The sequence below is a fragment of the Hemicordylus capensis genome, chromosome 6, assembly GCF_027244095.1.
Source record: "Hemicordylus capensis ecotype Gifberg chromosome 6, rHemCap1.1.pri, whole genome shotgun sequence".
Lineage (NCBI taxonomy): Eukaryota > Metazoa > Chordata > Lepidosauria > Squamata > Cordylidae > Hemicordylus > Hemicordylus capensis.
Genome location: NC_069662.1, coordinates 121328351 through 121351069, shown reverse-complemented (window position 1 = coordinate 121351069; position 22719 = coordinate 121328351). Strand labels below are relative to the sequence as shown.

General features: G+C 43.7%; 1 protein-coding gene across 11 annotated transcripts in view; it reads right to left on the bottom strand.

The window, feature by feature from the left end:
• Positions 1–22719, bottom strand: part of TMEM196 (transmembrane protein 196) — a 44753-nt gene that overhangs the window by 16952 nt on the left and 5082 nt on the right. Inside the window, exon 1 of one of the 11 annotated variants that reach the window (XM_053266279.1) lies at positions 6562–6644. The exons of the other annotated variants lie outside the window; for them this stretch is intronic. The gene's annotated coding sequence lies outside the window, so the exon portion shown is untranslated. Of the gene's footprint in view, positions 1–6561; positions 6645–22719 lie in introns of those variants that run through there. 11 annotated transcript variants of the gene reach the window in all.

Here is a 22719-nt window from a genome sequence, read left to right as displayed (position 1 = left end):
TGCTACTTTCAAGTTCAATTTAAAGAATGACAGCGCCGTGATGGGGTGGGGTGGGACGGCGGTAGCTCAGTGGAGGAGCAGGTACAACCTGCCTGCCTCCTTTTAAAGCCCGCTGGGATATGCACAAAGAAATTTGTGCACATCTCTACTATTTGATTCAAATAGAGGCCATGTTCTCTCTGTTCATTCATTCATTCATTCATTCATTCATTTACATTTTATATCCCACTCTTCCTCCAAGGAGCCCAGAGTGGTGTACTACATACTTGTTTCCCCTCACAAACAACCCTGTGAAGTAAGTTAGGCTGAGAGAGAAGTGACTGGCCCAGAGTCACCCAGCAAGTATCATGGCTGAATGGGGATTTGAACTCGGGTCACCCCAGTCCTAGTCCAGCACTCTTAACCACTACACCACGCCAATGCTTGTCAATCCTCCCCCCACCCTTTGCTTCTCTAGGAAGCCAGAACTTCCCAACAGGGAGCAGTTGCAGGGCAGCAGGAGGCTGTCTGAGGAAAAAATGCATATGTATACAGCAGTTCTCGGATGGGGGCGGCGGGATCTCATGCTCAAAGCAATGTGGTGAATACATAACACCAGCTCTTGATTTCCTCTTTCCCCATTGTCATTGCCGTTACCCATGAGGCAAGGATGGAGATTTCCCACTTCTTGCTAGAATACTCCTCCCCAGTTCTGCTGTTCAGCTTGTCTGAGTTTAGGGAACTGACAGGGGAAAGAAACAGGCTCAGCTCCAGGTTTCAGGGGGCCCTCAACAAACTGGCCTCCATGGACCCCATCCTACTTTGGTGGGCCCCGAGAGAATCACCCTGCCACCGCTACACAAAGACTGTGAGCATAAAGGTGGTCTGAACTATTAGCAGTTAGCTCGTCTGAGGGGCCTGGACCCTCAGCAGCTGTCCAACAATGCTGACCCCTGACCTCAGCCCTTTCGGGAAGTAAAGGTTAATGTATAGGATAGGGCCAATTCAAGCGATACATGTGAACAGGAAAGGGGCACACCAAGAGATTGCCCATTGTGACATCCTCCACAGACATCCTGATGTCTTCCTGCTGTTAATTGTATGGGCGGGATGCTCATCTTAATGGCCCATACATTCACACTTCAGGTACTTCTTTAAATATCACTTTGGCATCCTGGGCTATTAACCTGTAATATCTGTTACAAAAGAATCCTTGGCTTTCAGCCATAATATATGAATATGACAAATATTTATATACTGCTTTTCAACAAAAGTCCCCAAATAATGGCCACTATGCATCATCATTTATTAATTATTATTAATTATTATTGTTATTACATATATTTATACCCCACCCCTCCAGTACACTACTGCTGAGGGTGGCTCACAACATTAATAAAAAAAGATACAATGTAAAACAAGTTAAGTTAAACAACTTAAAAGCCCAGGCTAAAACTACAATTAAAATTACATTTTTTAAAATTGCAAATTAAAAGTTATTTAAAAAGCTAAAAACTGAGAACTATAAAAACTAAAAAAAACCCTACCAGATATAATCCACAGATAAGACATTAAAAAGCATCTTTTAAAATGTGTTTTAATTGGTTTTTTTAAAATACTGGAGGGAGCATGGTGAAGCTCTTCGGCGAGGGTGTTCAAGGCCAAGGATCTCTGGATCTCAAAACCAACTGGATCTCTGTTAATGGCAGGGCCATAAGCAGGGCCTGAGATGATGAGTGGAGGGCCCTGGCAGATTCATATGGGTGAATGCGGTCCGACAGGTACCCTGGCCTCAAGCTGTGTAGAGCTTTAAAGGTCAAAATCAGCACCTTGAATCTAGCCAGGAAGTTGACCGGTAACCAATGAAGCCGCCGCAGGATGGGTGTGACACTCGTGAAGTGACATACACCCATGAGCATCCTTACAACAGCATTCTGGACCAGCTGAATCTTCCAAACAGGACAGGACCACTTAGAGCACATTGCAGTAGTCCAATATGGATGTTACCAAACCATGACTGACTGAGGTCAGGTCCAACCTCTCCAGCTAGGGTCGCAGTTGGTGTACCAGCCATAGCTGGTAAAAGGCACCTCTGCAAACTACTGCCAGCTGGGATCCAGAAACACGCCCAAACTGGGGAGTTTTTCTTTCAGAAGATGTTTGTCACTGTCCAAGATCAGATTTACCTCACTACTTGGATAATCAGTTTTACCAACTCAGAGCACTTCAAACTTATCTGGATTAAGTTTCAGCTTGTTTGCCCCAATCCAGTCCAGAACAGCTGCCAAGCCCCGACACAGAGCACCCACTGCCTCCCTGGTGTCTGCTGACTTAAAAGATAGGTAGAGCTGGGTGTCATCAGCATATTGATTGCACCACAGCCCACACCCCTGGATGACTTCTACCAGAGGTTTCATGTTAAACAGCACAGGGGACAGAATAGATCTCTGTGGCATCCTATAGGCCAAAGGCTGGAGCAGATATCCCCCAGTGCCAATTTCTGAGTACAACCCTCCAGGTAGGAGGGGAGCCACCATATAACTGTGCCCCCAAGTCACCGAGCCACCATATAACTGTGCCCCCGGAGAGATGTCCCAGAAGGATACCATGGTCGATAGTATCGAAAGCTGCTGAGATGTCCAGGAGAATCAAAAGAGACACTTTCCTTTATCTATCTGCCGGCAAAGGTCATCCACCAGGGCGACCAAGGCAGTTTCTATCCCGTACCCAGGTCGGAAGCCAGACTGGAAAGGATCTAAGTAATCAGATTAATCCAGGGCGGCCTGGAGCTGAGATGCCACCATGCTCTCCTTGCCCAAGAAGGGGATATTAGAAACAGGTTGAAAGTTATTTAAATTATCTGGGTCCAATGAGGGCTTTTTTAGGAGGGGCCTAATGACTGCCTCCTTCAGCTGAGGGGCACAACCACTTGCTTCAGAGAGGCATTCACCACCCCCGCCACCCATGGATCCAGTCCCTCCCTAGTAGACTTCACCAACCATGAATGGCAAGGGTTGAGCATGCACGAGGTAGCTCAGCCTTCCAAGCAGTCTGTCCACCTCCTCAGGCAACACAGTGTGAAAACTGTCCAATAAAACAAGAGCAGATGGTGCATTGGCAACATCTAGTTCTGGTGCTGCAAAAACCTTAGCATCCGAGTCAGAATGGATATGAGCAATTTTATCTGCAAAATGTATTGCAAATTGGTCACTGCGGGCTGCTGAGTGTTCTGTTTGATGGTCTTTGGGGTCTTTCTGTTTGATGGTCTCTGTTTGATGGCCTCACCTAGGAGGCCTTGAACCACTCAAAAAAGCTCAACTAGGTGACATTGAACAGACATGATGATGGTGGGAAAGTATTATTTCTTTGTTGCTGTCACTGCCATAGAATAGGCCCTAGGGGTGTGCACAAAACCGGTTTGCCCAGTTCAGTTTGAGTTAGAACAAGACTTGAACCAGACCAGGCATGTTCTGTTTTGTGCTCTCAAACTAGAACCCCAGCTTGGCTCGAATTTGAGCCAGTTCAGGGTTCTAAACATCAACAGATTTTTAAAAAAACCTTAGCACTGGGTCCAGTGGCCTCCGGGGGCAGGGGTGGGTGGGTGGGTGCTGCTGCAGCTACGGAAGTGCCTCCGGTCTTCTGTGGGCTGGTTTGGGCCATTCCAGCCCTTTCCAACCTGGTGATGGCCATTTTGGAGGTTGCTGTGCATGTGCCCTGGCCATTTGCGTGGCCTGAGTCATAACCCAGCCACACAACTGGCCAGAGTGCATGCATGGTGGCCTCTAAAATGGCCATCGCCATGCCGGAAAGGGTTGAAATGGCTCAAAGCCCATAGAAGACTGAGGGGAGTCCAGCAAGGAGAGAGAGAGCCTCCGGACACACACACACACCTGGGCCATGGCAGTACCCCCTGGAGGCTGCCGGACCTGACGCTAAGTTAAAAAATAGTTTTTTGACACTTAGAACCCCGAACCAGCTGTCAGCCAGCCCGGGGGGTGGGGGTGGGTTCGACTCAACCTCAAGCTGAAAGCAGGCCCAGTCCAGTTTGTTGGCAAACCGGCTTGACCTCGAGCCAGTTCACTAGGCCCTAATATGGGTTCCACCAATGACGCTCAAGGTATCAGCCTCCTACATTGTCCTCAACTCACCTGCATACCAGGGAGTCACTTTGACCCAGTGGGTTGGGAGAGGATGCCTCGGCGCAACTGTTTCAGTCACCCTACCCTTCTCATACTAGAGGGAGACCAAGGCGTCAACAGGATCATCCTCTCTCTCAGCAGAAAAATCCCCCAGAGCCATCAGGAATCCATTAGGATCCATAAGCCTCCAAGGGCAGACCATTCTGGCTGTTCCTCCACCTCTCTGCATAGATGTATTGGGTCCACCCTCAATCCAATCATAACATGCACATGAGCATCAGGGGTGGAGCATGTGGTGGGCCAGGCTCCACAAAGAGCTGGGCAGCAGTGCAGGGTGGCAGGCAGCGGCAGTTTTACCAATTTTTACAAGTCTAATCTGCTTTCCTCTCCACCCCTTGTGCCCCAGCCAGCACCAGCTGCCAAATATGACTTCCTCCACCACCACATTCAATTAAAATTATATTCTGTATGTTACAGAATATAAACTGTATTTAAACTGAATGTGAGGTACGGCCACTAAAGTCACACTTCGCCTAGGGTGTCAAAAACTCTTGGGCCAGGCCTGGTAGTAAAGGATTCCTAGGTACTGAGTGTCTTTGCCCATCCAGGCTGATCATTAACTTTTATCACTAATAAGAGCTACAAAGACTTCCTTTCTATGCTGGGACTTTGCCTGCACAATTAGAGTCTTTTCAGGCTCAGAAAGTATTTTCTGGATTTGACCCCTCCTGACATACTATGACCTGGCTTGATTAGATTGGTTTCTGTGTGACTCTAAGAAATGTAAGCTTTTTTTTTTTAAAGGAAGACATTTCTAGAGACAAGTTTGATGACTGTGAAATCTTATGTATACTTTTATGCGAGTAAACATGTATCAGGTCGTATGAATCAGATTAATCTCTAGTATAGAATATGATTTAACTTCATGAACTACCATAAACAGCTTTGACATCTACCACAGAGAGATTTTGGATGTAATTCCGAAGCAGTTCTAAATCCTATTGAAATCAATAGGATTTATATTAGTTCTAGCTACATTGCCCTTGATATTAATACAATTATTCAGGAGCCACCTCTCTATAACACCATAGTCACAGACAGCTATGTGAATAAGGCAAACACATGGATGGGTCCAGTCACGTGGGACCCTTGTCACAGAAAACTAGACTTTGTGTTTGCATCTGAAGAACATCTATATATTTAATTCTCTTATGGCTGACTGAGAAGAGAACTGCGTGGGGATGCATGTGGATGTTTGGCAAGCTCTGCCCCTGCTGCAGCCACAACCAATGAAAAGGCAGGGGCGGAGTTGCTGCTCTGCACTGGGACAGACAACAGGCTTAGGAGGGGATGTGGTGGCAGCAGAGCCACCCAAAAATGGCTGCCTGGCTGGCTGGCAGGCAGGGAGGGAAGGAGCTGGGTGGCAGACAAAGCCCTGCCGTCTGGAAGAGGCCGCCAGTGGGCTTAGGAGGAGGCATGGTGGCAATGGGGGAGAAGTGGCCGGCAGGGAGGGGGAGAAAGTGCTGCTGACCTCAGGAGAAGCACAGCCGGTGGGCAAAGCCCCACTGGCCTCAGGAGGGAGGAGGCGGGAGGAGGCAGCAGCGGGCCTGGGTTGAGGAAGCGGTTGTTGCCGAGCCGGCCAGTGGCCCAAGAAGAGGGCATGGGTTGAGGAGGAGGCTGTTGCCAGGTCGGCTGGCGGCCCGAGGAGAAGCGGCTGCTGTTGGGCTGGCTGGTGGGCTGAGCGGGAGCGGCTGCCAGCAGGCCAAAGGGGAGCGGCCGCTGGCAGGCTGAAGGAAAGCAGGGGGAGAGCAAGTGAAGTGAGTTGAGGGGAGAGCGAGCGAGAGGGTTGTGGCAGGGGAGAGCATGAGCACGAGGATTGTGGGGGGAGAGCACGAGCAAGAGGGTTGTGGGGGCAGAGTGCGAGTAAGAGGATTGTGAGGGCAGAGAGCAAGTGAGAGGGTTGTGGGGCCAGAGAGCATGAGCGAGAGGTTTGTGGGGGCAGAGAGCATGAGCAAGAGGGTTGCGGGGGGCAGAGAGCATGAGCGAGAGGGTTGTGGGGGCAGAGAGCATGAGCGAGAGGTTTGTGGGGGCAGAGAGCATGAGCAAGAGGGTTGCGGGAGGCAGAGAGCGAGAGGGTTATGGAGGAAAGAGTTGTGGGGCAGACAGACAGAAAGAGCAAGTTGTGGTGAGGAGAGAGTGAGTTGTGGGAGAAGAGGGGGGTGCCACAGGCTCAGTGTACTACCACACAGATGCTGTGTGCGGGTTCAAGCTATTTTAACTTATTCCTTGGATTCCAAGAAGATGAAGTGCAACTAGTTTCTCTTAGAGCTGCATTCACATGAAGGGACCTCTGGATTCAGAAACTGTACATCTGAATGTGGCCAACCACAGTTTCCTTTAAAAAATGGACCCCTGGTTTCCCTCCCCAATCTGTATTTTGTACCTTTGGTTTGTAGTAAGGTCTGCTGCCTGGAGCTCCAATTCCATGGTGCCAGCATTCGGACGTAAAGTCTCCCCCTTCTGCAACCAGAGTTGAGGGAGGAAGCTCCTCCCTTGCTCTCTCTGCTATTGGCTGCCAGGGCTGTCCTTCAGTAAAGAAGGAAGCCCCAGCAGCCAGTTCCCCTCTTCTCGGCAGTCAGTAACCCTGCAGAGAGGGAGCTCTCCATTTCATCCGAATTTGGATGGGAAAGCAAGGGAAGGGTGGGGCACGGAACCACAGAACCATTGGACCCACAGTTCTGCATCATGTCCAAAAGCAGCCTCTGCCTAACTTATCTCTGCAGTCAAATTGAGAACGAGAGATGGATTCAGAGAATGAAAATGCTTGGATCTGCTTTGACATATATCATGAGTAAAAATATCTCATTCTTTACTCATGTCAGAATTGAGTCATCAGGACTTTCTACATGAATGATATGAATGCCAATCTGCCAATAGTTAGAGAAGTGCTGCTTGTGTAATAGTTCATTATCCACCTTTTATAGCTTATCATCTCTTCTGAGTCCCAAGAGTCCTTTCATAGCAACTATCAATCACTCAGGTGTTGGCTTTACCATGACTGGTCACTTCAGCCCAGGGATTCCCAACCTGTGGTACTCCAGATGTTGATGAACTACAAGTCCCGTCACCTCCAGCTATAATTTGTTGTGGCTAGGGATGATGGGTGTTGTAGTTCAGCAGCATTGGGAGTACCACAGGTTGGGAACCCCTGCTCTAGCCCATCTAAAGTTGGTCTTCCCCCACCCTACCCTACCCCACCCTGTTCATATGCCCATTTCTGTTTCTCTCCCCAAAATCCAGTTAACATCGTATACTTGAGTTTCTTTCTCACTATCAGCCTCACATTCACTCTGTATTTGTGAAAGTGTGTGTGTGTGAGAGGGGGGGGAGTATTCTCTCCCCTTCATACAACTGCTAAGACTCCACCACCGGTCCAGATTTTGTCTAATTCATTGCAAAAGTCCAAATCATTTCAAAAGTCAGTGGAGCAATATTATATCCAGTTTGAATTTGATCTCATGATGAGGCCTTCACATCTATGTGAGGAACATGCTGCCGTATGGGTGGGGGCTGAGAGGTGAAGCAGAGATCTGTGTATTTATTTTATTACATGTTTACCCCTCTTTTCCTTTAAGGAGCTCAAGGTAGTGTACATAGCTCGTTTTAGCCTCCCAACAACTCTGTGGGGTAGGTTAAGTTGAGAGATGATGACTGGACATCTAAACCTGGGTCTCTCCAGTCCTAGTCTAACAATCTAACCACCTCACCACACTGGCTCCCTATTGCCATATGAATCAGACCAGAAAGAAAAAAAGCTAGGCTTAATTTGGACTAACATTCAGTAGGATTCAGCTTCAGGACCTATTTTGACACACCAGGGCTTAGCCCTGAAATATGAAGACAAGAGTACCTCTGATCATGTTTAGAACAACTTCCCAACACCACTGAGTAATCACTACCAGGCCATTCACACAATTAGAGTAAGGGCTTCTGTATCCAAGATTATAGCTTGGAAACTCTCTTCAGCCCCAGTACCTCTTAGCTGAAGAATTAAACAATGAAGAAATAAGATACAGCACTTCTACTGCTGATATATATGATTTACATAATTCAGAAAAAAGGGATATTTGGGGTGTGTATGTGTCTGTGTTTAGCAGCCATTTGTATGCATGCTGTCTTCTTGTTACCAGTGTGTGCCTGCATGTTCAACACGCTCATGTGATTGGCTGCACCGTTTCTATGGAGAACTGGCTCATTCCGTTTGGGTAGTGGAATTCAAACATCTTGCAATGTTTCTGTTCACCTCCAGAGACTAATTACAGTTTACACTGTTGGACTATGACAAGCAATGGAAGTAGAAAGGCATCAAGAATTCAGTGGCTAGATTCAGGACCATTAGAATTATCAGCATTTTGGTATCTTGCCCACTCACATAATTGAGAGAATGGACATATTCACATCTGTATACTAAAATAAAGATCTCAACATTGATGACATCAACTGAGTGATTGATCTTATTACCATGTGGCTACCCTTTCTCTCTTCTTTTTAAAAAAAATCATTTATATTAAATGGTTATAATACACAAGAAATAAGAAAAAGAATATGAATAAATAAGTACCTTTTAAAAAGAGAGAGAGACCCCCCCACTTTTTTTTTTTTTGGCCTTTGCAGAGACCCATTATACAGTGAGAACCCTTCAGAGTTTTACCACATAAAGATTTGATGGACAGAATTAGAACATCCAGAATATGTTACCATATATTTTAACTATGGTTCCCCTTCCCTCATTTTCCTTTTTGTCCAAGATGTTAAACATTCTGGCCTCAATTCTGCGATGCTCTTACATCTTTGGAAGTAGTGTAATCAGCACATACTTCTTAAGTGGTTTGCTGGTCTTAGGGGGAGTCCTCATCACCTTGACCTTGTTGGATTTGAGCTCAGTATTAACACCTCAGAGAAGTTTATCCAAATTGGATATTAGCAATGATATTAAAGCAAGGCCCCCTAATTTAATAAGAATTATTTCCATGGAAGTACTCCTAAAGTGTGCTGACAAGTCAATTTTGACTCCTGGTGCCCACAGAGCCCTGTGATTTTCTTTGGTAGAATACAGGAGGGGTTTACCATTGCTTCCTCCTGCGCAGTATGAGATGATGCCTTTCAGCATCTTTCTATATCACTACTGCCCGATATAGTACCAGCAGAGATTCGAACCAGCAACCTTCTGCTTGTTAGTCAAGCATTTCCCCACTGTGCCACTCCTAGAATAGCCTAAACCAGGTCTGTATAACTTCAACCCTCCTGCAGATGTTGGACTACAACTCCCACCATCCCTGAACATTGTCCACTGTGGCTGGGGATGATGGGAATTGTAGTTCAGCAGCAGATGGAGCACCAACTTTGTGCAGCTCTGCCCTAAACCATTGATTCTTCTTTTCCAAAAGACAAAGAACAGGGCCATAGATTATTGGAAGAGTGCGTGCTTCACATGCAGAAAGTGCCTGATTATATTCTTAACAATTCAAGCAGCAGGGCTGAGAAAGATGTCTGGGCTAAGGCCTTGGAGTCAGGCAGTACTGAGCTAGATGAACTAACGGTCTGACTCAGTATGGCAGCTTCACACATTCACATGAAGTTACTGAGTATTACTCTTGTCCAAGCAAGACAGCCATACAAATCCTGTAATTCTTGACCTAAAACCATCCTTTGCACATTGCCCCTGCGAACCGAGCTAAAAGGCACCTTTAAAAAGTGGTGATGCTCTTTACCTGGCAGGGAGAGACCAACTGGCCCTATCCATCCCCAGCACAGCATCCCTTCAGTGGCTGTTGCTGGGGTCTATCTTATGTTTCTTTTTTAGACTGTGATCCTTTTGGGGACAGGGAGCCATTTTATTTATTTATTTATATCTATGTCAACGGCTTTGGGAACTTTTGTTGAAAAGCGGTATATAAATGTTTGTTGTATTTGTATTATTCTTAATGGAAGTAGTACCAAGACAAGATCCTCCATACCCGACACCCCTGCACCACAGAGATGACCAACAGAAAGCCTCTAAGTCATATGGGCATATGAAGAGGTTTGTATGTACCCTAGACAACTATTTAATATTAAAACATTTCTGTTTTTGAAAAAGCACAAATGTCTAGGCCTTATGGTTTCAGAACGAGATGCCTGACAATGTAAGCGTAATGTGCTCCAAAAAGTAATAATTAAACGAGCCCTACATTTCTTATCTTGGCTTTCAGATTGCAGGATTTCTAAGACAGTCTAATGGCAGCATCAGTGCAGAAGTCATAGTCCACCAATATCCAGGGAGTGTGATGGGATTTCCCCACCACATTTGGAGAGACTGTATTAACTACACATAATCATGATATGTTGAATGGCTTAAATGCCCCATGGAGTAATATGGTATTCTAGAACTGCCCACAACACTGTGGGACTCTAACACACATGACAATGGTACTACTGCACAAAAGGGCAGTATTGGAATTACTGGCCTCTTGAGTGATCGCATATTGTGCACCAGATGCCTCAGAGGGAATGCCCTCAGCTCTTGCCTGTGGGCTTCCCAGAGGTATCTGGTGGGCCACTGTATGAAATAGGATGCTGGACTAGAGAGGCCTTCAGTCTGATCCAGCAGGTCTTGTCTTATGTTCTTACTTTCATTGGGAATACTTTAATGGGAGTATGTGCAATGTGCAGCCGCTGAAGAGGTCAGTAGTTCCAGTGCTGCCCTCTTCTGCTGTGTGTGTTAGAGCCCCACAGTGGCACATGCGGTTCTGCAGCACTTGTGTTATGCTTCAGGACATCTAAGCCAAGATCTGCAAGACTCCAGCTTACAGTGTGGATGACATCCTGACTAAATTTACTCGAGGAAGTCCCTCTGAAATGAAAAAGACATGGCTTTTTGAAATAAAAAAGACACATGTTGGGCATGGCTAAATTGTCCTTTTAATTTCAATGGGACTTCCTCAAGTAAATGTAGTTAGAATATCAGCCAGTGCATTTCCATTGTGGTCTTCAGTTGTGAACAACTTGTCCACCCTGCAAGAGTTCCCAAGTCTTCCCGAGTTAAGCAGGTGTTAAACACTGACGATATGCACTATCACATTGATATCAGTGGGATTACAACTGAACATTAAGCATGTGATGAGCCACCTTTCCTGGACTATGAAAAAAGCTAAATGAGCAAATATGTCTTATGGTGGTCTATTAACTTATGTGGAGATAGTGAGGCAATATGTGTAATAGAGATGCATGTGATTTAAATCTACGTAAAATAGGATATTCAGAGTTAAGGTTTCCATAGTAACATTCCCGTTAGCCATGTATGAAACTGGGCTTCCATCTAGTTGCAGTTATTTGAAGACAGAAGTGGGTCAAAGGCCTTTAATTACATTTCCATGTTATGTTATTTTAAGAAGTGTGCATACAAATCAGCTTTGCCTTAATTAGGGTGCTCTTCAGAAGTAAGAAAATTCATTCTTTTCCCATCTCCCTGTCTTTCTCCCTCTAATAGATGGTATTACCTCTTAAATCTACACTGTAGTTAAGCAAAAGTACTCTAAACATTTTATGCTGCAATCTCCAGCATATTTTACTCAGAAATAATCCCATTTACTTCAATGTGAAATATGTTTAGGATTAAGCAATTAATCTGACTAATTATACTTGGCACTTGGCGATGCACTTGGAGGCACTTTGAGAATTGGAGGCCTGATTTTGATTCTTTTTAATTGTCTTTTTAATATTTACCCTGCTATAGGGTAAATATTAAACAGCAGCTGTAGTAAACAGCACCAATTTAGTAAGGCTATGAGGGAACCTAATCAAGGAATGTAACTCTAAAGTTTGTTAGAGTTTTGAACTCTAGGATAGCAATGCAATCTTCTCCCATCACCACTGTTCCTATCCTGAAAGGAAACTAAGGAAAGATTTGATTCTTTGTTTTGTGTTTGAATTGATATGGAAACACCTATATCGGGCAGCAGCAATATATTGTACTTATTTTATTTATTTAAAATATTTCTATACCACCCAAAACTTGCATCTCCTATATCTTCATATAGGAAGATGCTGAAAGGCATCATTTCATACTGCGTGGGAGGAGGCAATGGTAAACCCCTCCTGTATTCTACCCAAAGAAAACCACAGGGCTCTGTGGGTGCCAGAAGTCAAAATCGACTTGACGGCAGTCTTTACCTTTACCATAACTATAGACTGAGATTATGATGGTGGAAACTAGATCTCATAAAAACAACCAAAAAAATGAATTCTACTCCACTTCTACTCCAGTCTACCCCTAGAAAATAGGAAGGGTGGGTTGTAATCACTATACTTCCAAGAAAATCAAATCTAGGAACTGCAGCTCCTCTTAGTTTAGATGACCATCCCTACCTGATCAGTCAAGTTAGCACCAGACAACAGGAATGCTTGGTAACTCCTCATAATGATGATCACATAGGCAATTGGTCAATGGACCCAGATTTTTAAAGTAATCAATTGCTCTCAGATGTTTTTAACCAAACAGGTACATCTTGACCTGTTCCAGCTCCAAAACAATTGTATAGTCCTATGGATAATTATCTGTCAACAATGAAAAGCTTATAAATTTGTTTTAAGTTTCTTCAGGATTAGTGCTCTCTCTGCAAAGGTCTATGAGAAGTCAATTTAACAGAATGGACTCATTAGGAAAGGAAATATCAAGTCTCAAGGCCAAGATGAAGATGATGTTAGATCATATTGAAGCAGAAATACTTACAGTTGCCCCCTCTACTAAGACATTTGACAATGACTTAAAAAAAATTCCCTTGGATCCTGGACATGAACATGATGATAATCTAACCCTTAACCTACAGATAACAAGGGGGCAATTAAATGAAATCATATTAGTCTTGGAAATGCATAGGAATCAGTATAAGCCAATAGTTAAGGATAGAGTTTCAAAGAATTCCTTAAATAGTACAGATCTGACATTCTCAGAATCTGACCTGATTACAACAGATGAGTGGCATGAATCCTTCCTAGATGAGAACAATAAATCAGACTCTATGATAGGACTGGTAGGAGAAGGAGAAGAGGAATCCTTTAAGGAGGAGTTAACACAAAGTTATGAAGATCAAAAGCCTGTACTTGTATTGGAGAAAACTGATCCTCCATTGGGCTCTCCCCTTTGTATCTTGATATTTAATTGGCCACTGCAAAGGCTAAATGGCTCATGGAGAATTGGAACTGAAGTACAGAGAGAGAGAGATTGGCCAAGGTCGAGGAAACTTGGGATGATAAAGGAGCCCTGAAAGGTTCCTGAGTATATCATGCTAATCCCAAGAAATCTAGGGGTATTGTAAAGCTGTTTTCCCCCAATATAGATCACAGACGTGCCTTTTGGAGTCTGTTACATCAGTTTGAAGATAAAACATTTCTTTTAAATGGGGAAATCCCCAGAATATTCAGGGATTTAATTCATAATTGTCCTTAAAAATACTCAAATCTCATAAACAGACAAAAGAAGTATATTAATAAACAAAGTCGTGTTGTTAAGAGGAATTTTTGTGAACCAGGACATCTGAGAAAAGATCTTCCCCCATTTGTTACATATCCTAACAATATTTTAATTAAGGATAGAGGGAAATATATTAATTCCAGATATGGGGAAAGGCCTCCCACACCCTCCTTGGCAAAAGAACAGATATATCTGCAGCCAGTCCAGATGAATTTAGAATTTGGTGTACAGGCAGGAAACCTTCAAAGAAACAGAGGTCATTCATGGGGGGAAAAGGCTGAGACAGAGGCCTAATCAACCTTATGGTGGGCATCAGCCCCAGTTTTTGCCCTAACTAGATAGTTCTGGAGATTCCCATTCCCCCAATATTTTGTCATGGGATATCACAGGATGTTCTAATAAAACCCTGGACTTTTTATTTTGGGGAAATTGCAGGGGAGGAATTGGGGGAATTTTTGTAATCCTTTGATATCATTTGTCTTCAAGAAACTTGGTTGAGGGAAGATACAGATTTATATCATGAGGGGTTTATTTCATTTAGCTTCCCTGCAGTTAAACCCTGTTGGAAAGGAAGGGCCAGTGGAGGCCTGACCATATTACTCCTAGTAAAACTTAATTTAGAGGCCAGGTTGATTAGCAACTCTAGAAATAACTTTATTCTAGTATTCTTGATTGAGAGTAACCAGAATCATGACTTGGTCTGTTTAAACTTGTATATTCCTCCAAACAATTCATCACAGTATTCAGACAGTCTTTGGAAAGATTTCACTGAGGCACTGGAACATTGCTTCAAACATTTTCCAAATGCAAGTATTGTAGCCTGTGGTGATTCAATGCTCGTATTGGCTCTGATGAAAACTTAACATACATGGAGGATAGTGATATTTTTCTGCTCACTAGGACCTCACAGGATAAAGTGTTTAACACACAAGGCCAAAAATTGATAGAATCCATTTCTGGCTTCCAGTATGTCTACCGGCACGGTAGTGATTTAGACATCTCAGGTGGATATTTTACATTTCTTAAAAGTAAAATTGGGACCTGTCATAGACCATATAGTCTTTTCTAGCAACCATTACCTCAAATAGCATGTTATAATATGCTATTTTTATAGAGAGTTTTATACTAGGTGGTATGCAAATTCAATAAATAAATAAATAAATACCTAGTGTGAGGAGATCCCCCATGTTGTTATGGCCCAGGCCACTCATATTGGACCACAACTCATAGCCCAATGAGCCAGGCTGAGGCCTGTGTGTCTTTGCCAGCAATTCCATTGAGAGAAACACTGATGCAAGGCCTCACTCAGCTCTGAGTGAAATGATTAACTCCTAGGAGACAAGCTGGAAGCTCATCCCTTACTTCTTCTGACAGAATGCTTATCATGTTGATGTCACCTATATTGTTCTGCCTTAGTCAGATGTGTTGATTAACTAGCCTCAAGCAGGTACCCCTTGGCTGTTATGTGAAACATTCTTTTTTTAAGAACTAGACACTAAGTAGATGTACACAAGAAGAAATTTAATTGGTGTCTCTCACCTATAGCTTTGTTTCTTCCTTCTTAAAGAACCCTTTTTGACCTTTTAACACTCTTTGGGAGTAAAAGGCGCTAGGAGCCTGCCTCTTAGGCAAAGACAGACCAACAACTTAAGGTGTTTGGGAGAACAAAAGGAGCAAACTGCTTCCTGACAACAAAAAGACAGTATGCAGAGGATGCTGCTGATATAAAAAGGGCTCTCTAGACATGGCAAATCAGCAAGCTTTGCCTAACCAGCAGATCTTTGCTCAAGAGCGATCCCAGAGTTTGCTGTTCAAGCTGCTGGGCTAAAGCAGGAATTCTTTCCATGGACAGGGACCGTCTGTGACCTCTGCTGAGCAGTGAGAAGTGAAGACTACCCAGCCATGGTGCTCGCTCGCTCTGCCTTTCTCTGAGCATTTACAACCAGCCTGCCTGGCTGCTTAAAGCCTGCATCGCTCTCAAGTTCCAGCAATGAACAAGTCCTTTGGAGCCTTGTTTGTGAACCTGGTGAGATGCCTATTCAAGGCTCAGCACAGCCTGCTCCCTTCCCTCCTCCCTACTAATCACTGCCATCCTTCTCTTAAGCCCTTCCTTCTTTCTCTGCTTCTCTCTAAATGTTTTATTAGGATATGTTAGATAACTATGATTACAGAGTGCACACACATATGTTAGTTAGGAGCATTACACTACAGCTTGAATGGGAAACATGTTTTTAATTTGGATGACTTGTTTGAATGTTATCCTGATGAGCAACTTTCTATAATAAAGCCCATTGAACTTTCTGAGTGTGTCTCCCTCTATCTCTGTTTGCGCTCCCAGATCCTACATGGTCACCATCTCCAAGGACCAATTCAGTTTATGTATGATGTGATTTTGCCTCTTTCCCTCTGAGCATACACAGAGTGCGAAACCAGGTGTAGCTCACAACAGTGTGAGGAGCTCTTTCGCCACTGTCTCTGCCATCCGGGATGGCAGAGACAGCAGCGAGATGTCCTCACACAGGCCCACCTTCCTCCCAAATGACACAGAAAAGGCCAATTTTTGTGTGCACAGAAGCCTGAAACTGGCCAAAATCAGCCCGACCTGTGTCATTTGGGAGGAAGGTGGGCCCGTGTGAGGAGCTCTCTCACCACCTTTTCCGTCACAATCCAGCACCTGACCTGTCATGGTTTGGGAGGAGAGTGGGCCCACTAGGAGCTCTCACCACTGTCCCTGCCACACGGCCAGGCACGGCTCGTGAATGCGCCTCTGAGGTGGGGGGCGGCAGGCGGCTTCTTTAAGGGTAAATGGAGCCAGTGCTCCGTGCCACCCAGCAGCCCCCAGTGGGGAATCACCTCCACCACTCACCTGGCTCCCACAGAGGTGAGCCCCCGCCAGCAGCCAGGTGAGTGGCGGAGGCGATTCCCCGCCACGGGGGCTGCTGGGTGGCACGGAGCACTGGCTCCATTTACCTTAAAGAAGCCGCCCGCTCCCCACCCCCGAGGAGAGTTCATGAGCCGCGCCTGCACACGGCCACCGTGCAGGAGCTATCTTAAAAAGTTTTTTTTTAAAATCCCCCCCAAGCCCTTTACTTGTAAAGGGGATTTCTTGCCATCAGGGTGGCAAATCTTTGGCTGCCTATGGGTGGCAAAAAGCTTAATCCATTCTTGGGGACATGCTAATCTGAGGGACATATTTTCATCTGTTGTGGATACCCTTAAACCCTTTTAGTGAAGACTAAAACCTTAAGACCAAATTTGGTCCCTCCCAAGACTGGATGGTATGATAAGGACTGTAAATATGCTAAATTGCTAGCTCAGCTTACTAGAAGGGTTAGACTTTCTCCAATGAACTGCATATAAGAACCTCCTTAGAAAGAAAAACATCTTCATAAAAGAACAATGGGAGGAGTTGGGACTTGCAGTTGTAGAAAAGAGAGAAGCTAAATTCTAGGAAATAATTTCTACAGGATTAAAAGGAAGGAATCTTATTCTGGAAGCTCAAATCCCTGCCAGTACTTGGCATGGCTATTTTGCTAACAGTTTTGAGAAAACCACTAGCATTATAAATAACTAGCTGGGCCGGATGCAGAACCTCTGTGCCTCTAGTTTCACTCACCTGCCACTGCCACCGATTTGTTTCCCAATCTGCCCACTGCTGCTTTTCTCCCCTGCCTGCCCTCCCCCAACTCCGCCATTTTCTTGCCCTGCCCACCGCTGCCATTGCAATTTCTCTCCCGCCTCCACCACCATTTTCTCCCTCCACCCACCTGCCCCCACCACCATTTTCTCCCCTACCAACCCCACCGCCATTGTCTCCCCCCCACGCCCACGCCACTGCCATTTTGTCCCCCCCCACCATTTTGCTTCCCGCCTTGCCTCTGCCACCACCGCTTTCCTCTTCCTCTGCCAGCAGCTTTCTCGCGAACTCTCGCAAGAGCTGCCACACATGGGACTAGCGACAGGTATGCCTAAGAGAAATATATATAGATGGTGACATTTCATTCAAACAGGCCCTTGCATCATGTCCACCATGGTCTCATGTGCATTGGACTAAGAGTACATATACATTACTATTACAGACTTAAAGCTGCTTCTAAATCAAGGCAAGTTCACACTGCCAGTGGTCCCAGAGATCATAAAGACATAAGAAGAGCCGACTCAGGCCAAAAGCAATTTGGTCCAGCATCCTGTTTCTCAGAGTGGCCAACCTGAAGCCAGCCAGTGGCCAACCACATACCTCTGGAAAGCTCACAAGCATGAGATGAAAGCACGCCCCCTCTCCCACCATTGTTCCCTGCAACTGGTATTCAGAGACATTCCAGTGGCCTGTAGTCCAATACTAATAGTCAATGACAGACTTGTCTTCCATTAGTTTTCTAATCTCCCTTTATAGCCATCTAACCTTGTAGATTTGTGGCAGTCAATTCCATTGTCTGATTATGCACTCTGCGGAGAGTGTATAATCCACCCTAAAAGACCTTGCCAGTTTCACTAAATGACCCTAGTTCTAGTGTTGTGAATGGAGAAATTCACATTCTTTCTACACATAACACATAATTCATAAGCCTCAGTCATGTCCCCTATTTGTTGATTTCCCCCCCAAAATGAAAAAGTCCCAAATGTTATTGCCTTTCATTGTAAGGTAGGTGCTCCAACCCCCTGATCATTTTGGTTTCTCTCTTCTGAACTCTTTCCAGCTCTACAATACCCTATTTTGAGATGCAACTACCAGAAGTGTACACAGTCTTCCAAATGTTGCCACACCATAGAGTTGTATAAAGATATTATAATAGTACACTTCTCTCTCTCTCTCTCTCTCTCTCTCTCTTTACTCTTTTCCTAATCCCTAGCATGGAATTTGCCTTTTCACAGCTGCCTCAAATGGGAGTAAATGTTTTCAATGTGTGATCCACAATGGTCCTAAGATTTCTTTTGTGGTTATTTGTTTGTTTGTTTGTTTGTTTAATTTATATACTGCCATTCCAAAAATGGCTCAAGGTGGTTGACAACAAAATAAAAACAAAACAATTAAAATCTGAACTAAATCAATTAAACAATTAAAATCAAAATAACTTAAAACCAACATTAAAATTTAAAACCATAGATCTAATTAGCCACCAACAGCTTAGATCCCATCAGTGTATATGCAAAATAGGGAATTTTTGCTTGTGGGTTACTTTACATGGAAGAATATTTGTCATTTTGTTGCCCAGTCACTCAGATTGGAGAGATACTTTTGGAGTTCTTTGCAATCTATTTCAAGTTTTTACCACCCTTGAATAGTTTGGTGTCATCTGCAAATTTGCCTACTTGCTGCTTGCTCCTAACTCCAAATAATGTATGAACAAATTAAAAAGTGTGAGTCCCAATAAAGGTAACTGAGGAATCCTACTCCTTACTCCCCTCCTTTGCTCCTTTATTCCTACTCAGTTACCTGTTCCTTAGCCAGCTAACAATACATAAATGGACCTGTCATCTTAACCCATAGCTAAGTTATTTTTCAGGAGCCTTTGGTGGAGAACTTTGTCAAAAGCTTTTAGAAAGTCCAAGTACATAATGTCAACCAGATCACCTCTATCCACATGCCTTATGACATGCCTTTTAGAACTCTAAAATACCTATAAAAGGTTAGTGAGACAGGACTCACCTTTTCAGAAGCCATGCTGATTCCCCTCCAGCAAGACTTGTTCTTCTATGTACTTAATATAATAATTTTATCTTTAATTATACTTTCCACCAATGTGCCCAGAGCAGACATGAAACTAAATGGACTGTAATGCCCTGTACTACCCTGGCCCTTGTATCTCCTTTTTTAAAAAATGAACATTACATTGGCCACCTTCCAGTTCTTTGGCACAGAGGCATATATAAGGGAGTGACAAGGTACATATTTTTGTCAGAAAATCAGCCATTTCATTTTAAAGTTCTTACTGTTCAACATTTCATGTTAAAAGTCCGCTACTACTATGAATATGTATAAACTGTTCTTCAACCAAAGTTCTCAAAGCGATTTACATAGAAAAATAAATGATACATAAATAAGATGCTTCCCAACCCCAAAGGGCTCACAATCTAAGAAGAAACACAAGGTAGACACCAGCAAGCGCCACTGAAGGGATGCTGTGCTGGGACTAGATAGGGACAGTTTCTTTCCCCCTGCTAAACATAAGAAAATCACCGCTTTAAAAGGTATAGTTTATAGTGTATAGCTTCAGTTTTAGAGTTTTTATTGTATTTTAAATTGTTTTAATTATGTTAGTGTTTTAATGGTTTTATACTGTGAACTGCCCTGGGACCTTTTTTCTATGGGGCAGTATAGAAATGTACTAAATAAATAAAATTAAAGAAATATAAATATATATCTTTGCTCAGTTAGCGGGGAACTCTCAAGTAGATTCCATCTAGACCTTATTTATGTATTATTTATTTTTCTATGTAAACTGCTTTGAGAGTTTTGTTGAAGAGCAGTATATAAATATTGTAGTAGTAGTAGTAGTAGTAGTAGTAGTAGTAGTAGATCCAGCTACCTGTAGTTTTTAATTTGTCGATGTGCCCTAAACCCTAATCTTTTGTCACGTCTATTTGACTCATTTCTTCATACTCTCTCTGTGGTGTTTGGTTGAGGCACAGGTATCTGCCACATGTCTTCTGCAGTGGAGACCAATGCAAATAATTGCTTCAGCTGTTCTCTGCAATGTCCATGTCCTCCTTCAGCATCCCTTTCACTCCCTTTTCATTACAGTTCAACTGCCTGCCTAGCAGTTTCCTGCTTCTGATTTATTTAAATATATTTTATTGCTCATCTCCTCAAATTATTTTTTTTGCATCTCTTCTTGTCAGCTAGTCTGTATTCCTTTTTGTCAGCTAGTCTGTATGCCTTTTTGTTCTCATTTAGGTGCAGATTCAATTTTCTAAAGAGAGCCTTCATGCCTTTTTAAAATTTATGTATTAAATTTCTATACTGCCTAACCCGGAGACTCAAGGTGGTTCACATGAATAAAAACAATAAAAACAAGATATATAAGCCATTAAAAACCATTAAAATTAAAACTATTTAAGAATAACTAAAAACCAGGCTGAAAATGTGGCTTCGGACTTTTAAAAAAGCTGGTAACAGTTGATAAACCTTGAATATCCATAGGGAGCACATTCCACAGCCCAGGAATGACTACAGAAAAGGTCCCATCCCATGTGGCCATCAGGTGAGTTGGGGATCATGCTGAAGAAGGGACTTTCCCAGATAGCTCGGTCCTAAGCTGCTTAGGACTTTAAATGTAATTACCAGCACTTTTTATTTTAGAAACTATCACTTCATTGACTCTATTTGTTAGCATGCCGGCATCCTCTTAAACTTGGTAGTAGTAACTTGGTACCTTTTGGTACTTCGTGATATTCATTCTGGATGAGCTTCTGGAGGTCTTCAAGTAGAGGCTGGACAGCCATCTGTTGTGGATGTGCTAGTTCTGAATTCCCTACATCGAGCAAGAGGTTGGACTTCAATGGCCTGCAAGATCCCTTCAACTCTTATTATTCTGTTTTTCTGGTTTTATATAACCTCCACACATTCTGGAGATATTTGTGCCCCTTGACTTTCATATCCAGCTTCCTTTCTACTAGTCCCTTCATTTTGAGAGGTTTCCTCTTTTTATTTATCATATTTTGACTCTTTTGAAGTCAAATGTGTCTGCGTTCAACTTGGCAAATTGGCAATTTTCCACATATGTTGGATATGATAGCACCACAGCCATTGTTCCCTATTGATTCAACAACATTTGCATCTTGTACCAGGTCCTAGGTGCTACTTACGATTATCTCCAGTGTCACCTCCCCTATGGTCAATTCATTACCTGCTATTCTAAGCCACTGACATTTAGGGTATCTAAACACTGTGTATGTTTTGTCATGATCTGAACATGAATTAACCCAGTCTATGTGAAGATAATTGAAGCTACTCATTATTACAATACTCTTCCCCTTGGATGCTGACCTGATTTCTTTCTTCAACTCAATATCACCCTCAGCATTTTGATCAGGAGAGTGAGAATATGTTCCATGTACTAAATTATTTGGGGCCTGGTATTACCAGCACACTGGGCCACTGATGGAATTGGCCAAGATCCTGGCCAGAATCATGTGGCAATGATGACTGTTAGAACCAGCTTTCCCAGAGGCCATTGAGCAGGGGGCATCCATCTATATAAACTAGCCAGCAGTCCTCACTTTTTCCAGTTCTGTAGAAATGTTGAGAATTCATCATGAGCCTCAACCCCATTCACAGAGCTACAGTGCCCAGGTTTCTACAGGGAGACCATGATAGTTTAACCAATATAAATTTGAAGTGCAGACATCCCAAAACTGGCTGCACTTACCAGTTGCAGGGGAGTAACAGCAGGAGAGGGGGCATGCCCTCAACTCCTGCCTGTAGGCTCCCAGTGGCATCTGGAGGTCCACTGTGTGAAACAGGATGCTGGACTAGATGAGCCTTGGGCCTGATCCAGCAGGGCTGTTCTTATGTATTGAAATAAAAATATTTCTCAGCAGATTCTCATAATAGTTTTACCCACAGAATGGTGATTTTCTCACTTTTAGTTGGACATTAATATAGAACCCCACCTCGTGAATGTGTTCAAGATGCAGCACATCTGACCTACCTGTAGGTGTACAGAATCTATTGATCTTCAATAAAACATGACTGCAAAAAGTCACTCGCAGTGGAAAGTCCAGCTGTGTGAATCTACCATGGATTTAACTATGTTCTAGACCAGCCTGTACCCGTACATTACATAAACAATTATGTGCTCACATGTGTATCCATACTCACAACCAGTAGCTTAGGGAGAGAAATGAACAGGGCCAGGCATTGAAGGCTTTACTCCAGAGGATATAAAACTTGGGTCCCCAGATCTTGTTAGGCAGCCAAAGCCTGGGGGTGATGGGGTTTGTGGCCCAACAAAATCTGGGGACCCAAGATTGAGAACCACTGCCTTACTCCATTAAACTTTGTGGCATCCTAACAACTTCAGGGCTAACAGCAAGTGCAAATCCTATAGAGCAGTATTAATCATAACAATCACTATGAAATAATTACCA